Source organism: Halichoerus grypus, chromosome 6 (assembly GCF_964656455.1).
Source record: "Halichoerus grypus chromosome 6, mHalGry1.hap1.1, whole genome shotgun sequence".
Lineage (NCBI taxonomy): Eukaryota > Metazoa > Chordata > Mammalia > Carnivora > Phocidae > Halichoerus > Halichoerus grypus.
This window is the reverse complement of record NC_135717.1, coordinates 9,723,847-9,729,950: the sequence shown is the minus strand read 5'-3', so window position 1 is coordinate 9,729,950 and position 6,104 is coordinate 9,723,847.

The window sequence follows — 6,104 nt, the reverse complement described above, 5'->3', positions numbered from 1 at the left end:
CCATAAGGTGTTCCTCAGGGTGACGCCGCCCCCATTTTTGCCCCTCAGTTCCTGGATCCACATATAACACCAAGATCCTGGAGACCTAATTCAGCAGGCTTGATGTCCCATTCACAAAGCACGACCTAGAAGTATGGAGGAACTCCCTACCCCACCCTTGCCTTTTGAAACATGTCAAAAGTATGGAGATATGTGGTCTACTACAACAGATGAGAACCTCCTTTCCTCTCCACTCGTCCCACCTCCCACCCCACAACTGATCCTAAGCAGATCTAGAAGCTTCCCCCAAAACCTCTTTTCCAGTCCCGGTCTAAAGAGTTGTTCCTGTCCTGCCCACCTCAACACTTTATTATGTATATCCACATTGTCTTTCCCCCAGCAAGCAATTCCTCCTCCTTCCAATTGATGAGATGGGGGAGCAAATCCCATCTCAATTACTGAGTCCTCTTTAGCAGACCAGGGGAGGAGGGCGGTCCGTGAATGCACACGTGTTCTGCGTACAGGAGAAACAGCACAAGGTGTAGAAGCATCTGCCAGATGGCAGTCCAACCTCCCAGGCTGTTGTCTCCTGGGTGGAGTCACCGCCGTCCCCCAAAGGCCATTGCATCATCCTGCAGAGCCAGATGCTTCTAGATGGTGGGGTCTGTGATAAAAGCAGGACTCTCAGGACATTGCCCTTGCTTCTTTTGCTGTAAAGCAGCTTCTAGATCAGAAGCAATATGGTGGGATTCATCAGAACAGTGTACGAGGCATTAGTGAGCTCATGAAGGGTGCTACTGGCAGAAGCATCATACACCAGTAGAGCTGATACAAATCCCAAATAAGCATCTACTGGTGTGGACAAATTGCTGACATCCTCCCAACAGGAGTCTGGAGTGGTGGGTTTGCGTTAGGCCAGCTGGTCCCTAAGGAAGGAACGGGCCATACCAGATTCAGGATTGATCCTACTTTGCTCCCAGTTGGGCACTGTGGTCAGCCTTGGTGAGAAAAAGCCCTGCCTGGCCTCCCTCCCTGCCACAGTGGCCTCTGCAGTCACAAGCCCATCAAGCAGGCACTGGGCTGGCAGGGGGGGTGGGGGGGTGGGGAGAGAAGGCTACCTGGCACCCACAGGGCTGTTCATCAGCCCACAAAGGAATTTGAGCCCCTTCAGCAACAGGACTGTCCTTTGGGTTGGAGCTCAGAGTCAGAGCACCAGTGCCCCAGGACCGTGCTGACAGGGGAGCGTGGCCACCGTCAGTGATAAGGCAAGAAACACTAAGGGTTGAGTAACCTCTGATAGAGAACTATCTTAAGTCAACTTCTCTCTCCTTGGGCCTCAAAAGCTGCTTTGTTTAACTTCGTGCTGCTTGGATGAAGATATGATAAGGTCCCCAAGGCTTACATAAACTTAGAATGCAACAGAGTCTATTACCCTCCATTCCCTAAGAGGGAGGCTTCCCGAGGTAAGGACACAAGACCCTGCAGGAGCTGAGGACTGAGGTCTCACGTCCCTCTCTCCCCTGCAGTGCCCTCAGCCCCAGCCTATCCCCACTGACTTTCCCTTGGGTTTCTTTCTTCTCCTCTCCCTTTTTCTCATTTTGGTTGCCAGTAAGGGATCCAGGGCCAACACACAGAACTATAAAAGCCAAGATGGACATTGGGGAGGGTATGTGCTATGGTGAGCGCTGTGAATTGTGTAAGACTGATGAATCACAGACCTGTACCTCTGAAACAAATAATACATTATATGTTTTAAAAAAAAAAGATAGTAGGAAGGGAAAAGTCAATCAGGGGAAATCGGAGGGGGAGACTAACCATGAGAGACTATGGACTCTGAGAAACAAACTGAGGGTTCTAGAGGGGAGGGGGGTGGGGGGAATGGGTTAGCCTGGTGATAGGTATTAAAGAGGGCATGTATTGAATGGAGCACTGGGTGTTATAGGCAAACAATGAATCATGGAACACTACATCAAAAACTAATGATGTAATGTACGGTGATTAACATAACATAATAAAATAAAATTAAAAAAAAAATACAACCTCTTAAAAAAAAAAATCTAAGCCAGGGGTCTCAAACTCAAGTGGTTACAAGGGATGAACAGGTAATGAAAATGCATACTCAGAGCCAGGTGTAAGACAATAGGTGGCGGACTTCCACTTCTTAGAAGAAGATGGAGTAGATGTACTTTTCCCTGTTCCTTCTGCCAAGTACAACTAAAGCCCCGGGACTTTATAGCTAAAACAAACATGGGAAGATTGCAAGGTGGAGAGAAGGCAGACCAGCTAGGGACATATTATGCCCTCGTTGTCACCATCCTGCTAGCCACCTTCAGGCTCCTTGTGACACACAGTGAGTGCTCTGGGTTTTGTTTTTCCTTCCTGTATCCCAGACATGGAAATGAGGAAGCAGGCAACTGGGAGACACCAATGGGCACAGACAAAGCCCCAAAGAAAGCTCTAGTCAGAGGACCAGGAAAAGGGCAGCCTAGAAAGACAGAAGTTTTAGACAATAGCCACCCGCACTCACACCATTTATGTATGCAGAGCCTAGACTTCTACCCTCCAAAGGCTGTCCCAAAGCAAGCAACTCCTCACCAAGGTGGGGTGACGACCCCTACCCCGTCAGTGTTGGCGGAGACCACATGGGGAAGTTAGCCATCCACTCACCGGGGAGTACAAAGACACCACACATCTCCGTCACCGGGTTGTATCAGAGGAGGTCACCCCCATCATGCCGTTGGTAGAAACTACCTGAAGAGCCAGAACTCCCATGCCTGTCCAGAAGTAAAGAAGAGCCACCCTCCTCCCTGCCCCAGATGCCAATCAAGGCCAAATGGGGAACTTGGAACTTCTACTTCTGCCTGCCAATATGAGGAAGCCCCTTGTCCTTTTCCTGTAGTGTCAAAATAAAACATCTAAAACAGAAGGTTTAAGTAAGATCCAGACTCTCAGAACATAATACAAAAATGTCCAGAATTCAACTGAAAATCATGCATCATTCGAAGAAACAGGAAGATCTCAAACTGAATGAAAAAGACAAGCAATAGATGTCAACACCGAGGTGACAGAGATATCGAAACTTCCTGACAAAAATCGTCTTAAACCAACCATGATAAAAATAATTACATGAGCAATTACAAATGCACTTAAAACAAATGAAAAAGAAAACTTCAAGGGTGCCTGGGTGGCTCAGTCCTTTGGGCAACTGCCTTTGTCTTGGGTCATGATCTCAGGGTCCTGGGATCGAGCCCTGCATTGGGCTCCCTGCTCAGTGGGGAGCCTGCTTCTCCCTGCCTGCTCCCCCTGCCCCCTGCTTGTGCTCTCCTCTCTCTCTCTCAAATGAATAAATAAAATCTTTAAAAAAAAAAAAAAAAGAAAACTTCAGCAAAGAAATGTAAGTTATAAAGAAGAAACAAATGGAAAGTTAAGACTTGAAAAATATGATAACTCAGTGGATGTGCTCAAGAGCAGAAGGGAAAGGACAGAAGAAAGAATCTGTGAGCATAGAATAGATATTACCCAATCCGAACAACAAGAAAAAATAGACTGGAAGAAAAATGAAGAGAGCCTCAGGCATCTGTGGGACTGTAACAAAAGATCTAACATTTAGGTCATCAGGGTCCCAGAAGGATAAGGAAAAGAAGGAAGAGCTGGAAAAGTACTTGAAGAAATAATGGCGGAAAATTCCCCAAATTTGGCAAGAGACATACACTTACAGATTCAAGGAAAGCAAATCTCAAACAGGATAAACCACCCCAAAAATATACACAAAGAAATATAATCATTAACTGCAGAAAACAAAAGACCGAGGGCAAAATTCTTAAAAGCAGCCAGAGAAAAACAACACCTCGCCTTTAAGGGAAAACAATTAGAATAACAGCAAATTTTTCATCAGAAACCATGGGGGCCATAAGTCAAGGGAAATTTTTTTTAATGCACTAAACTAAGTGAAAATGAAAATACAACAATATCAAAATTGTAGGACTCATAAAGCAGTGCTGAGAGGGAAATTGGTAGCATTAAAGGCATGTGTTAGAAAGGACGAAAAGTCCCAAATCAATAATCTAAGCTCCCACATCAAGAATTTAGAAAAAGAGAAACAAAATAAACCCAAAGTAAATGAAGGAAGGAAATAATGAAGATCTTGAAAATAGAGATCAATGAAACAAAGAGCTGCTTCTTTGAAAGAAAATGATGAAAATGACAAGCCTTTAGTAAGGCTGACAAAGGAAAAAAAGAGAAGACACAACTTACCAATAGGAATAAAACAGGAGCTATCATACAGACCCTATAGACATCAAAAGGATAATAAGCAAATATTATGAACAATTCTACACCCATTAACTCAACAATTTAGATGAAGTGGACCAATTTCTAAAAAACAAAAAACAAACAAACAAAAAAACCACACCACAAACTACAACCCACCCAATATGAAATAGATAATTTGAATAGCCCTGTAAATATTAAGGAAATTAAATTTGTAATTTTAAAACTCCTGGGGCACCTGGGTGGTTCAGTCAGTTAAGCATCTGACTCTTAATTTCAGCTCAGGTCATAATCTCAAAGATAATGAAATCAACCCCACATCAGGCACCGCACTCAGCATGGAGTCTGCTTAGAATTCTCTCTCCCTCTCCTTCTGCCCCTCCCCTGCTAATGCTCTCTCTAAATAAATAAATCCTTTAAAAATATAAATAAATCAATAAAACTCCTAAAAAAGAATTTCCAGGCCCAGTTTTCACTGGAGAATTCATCAGGGTTACCCAGAGAAAGGAGAGAGAGAGAGGGAAATTTTAGGAATGGCTCAGCCAGTTACGGAGACCGCGAAAAGTCCCACAATCTGCCATCTGCAAGGTAGAGAATCAGGAAAGCAAGTGGTGTAATCCAGTCCAGTTCCAAAGGCCTAAGAACAAGGAGCTCTGTTCTATGAAAAATAAGTATATGCAAAACTGCAAACAACCTCCAAAGGCTGAAGAAGCTGTAAGACTGAAGAAAAAGGCCAACAAGTACAGCTTGACCAGAAAGGGCTTATCAAGGGGACCAACAGAAGCATGTCCTGCACTGCCACAAGATGAGTAGATCTCTGCAACCCCGCTCCCCTTAAGACCCGCTTTTCCAGCCCTAGAGGCTGGGAGTACATGCTGGGGGACCTCCCAAGAAGAGAATGTTTAAGAATCATGTGTGTCATAGTCATATCTCCAGGGCGGATCAAGCACCTTATGCCCCAAGGGTGTACTTAAGGGTATGGTTAAAGAAAAGGAAAGAATGGGTGGGGGGGGGGGTGCTGTGCTCAAGAAGGTTTCAGGTCACAGAATGATTATCATGGCAGATTTGGTTTCAGGTCACAGGATGATCATCATGGCAGATTTAAACATTTTGTTTAATATTATCCTGATACCAAACCCAGACAACTACAATACAAAAATCGAAAACTTCACTATCGCTCATGAATACAGACTCAGAAATCTTCAACAAAAATGTTAGCTAATAAAATGCAGGGTACATAAGAAGAATTATACACCATGACAAATGGAGTTTATTCTAGGCATGCAAGACTGGCTCATTATTCAAAAATCAATCAATATAATCCACCACATGAACAAGCTAAAGAAGAAAACTCACATAATCATTTCAACTGATGCTGAAAAAGCATTTGACAAAATTCAACACTCATTCATGATTAAAAAAAAAAAATACAACTCTCTGAAAAATAGGAATAGAGGGGGACTTCTTCAACTTGATTAAGAGCATCTTCGGGGCGCCTGGGTGGCTCAGTCGTTAAGCGGCTGCCTTCGGCTCAGGTCATGATCCCAGGGTCCCGGGATCGAGCCCCGTATCGGGCACCCTGCTCCGCGGGAAGCCTGCTTCTCCCTCTCCCACTCCCCCTGCTTCGTTCCCTCTCTCGCTGTGTCTCTCTCTGACAAATAAATAAATAAAATCTTAAAAAAAAAAAAAAAGAGCATCTTCAAAAAAACCTACAGCTAACATTCTACTCAATGGTGAAAGACTGGATGCTTCCACCCCAAGATCAGAACGAAGCAAGAATGGCTGCTCTCACTACCCTTATTCAGCTAATGACCAAAGCTGTAGCCAGAGCAGTAAGGCAAAAAAAGGAAATGCAA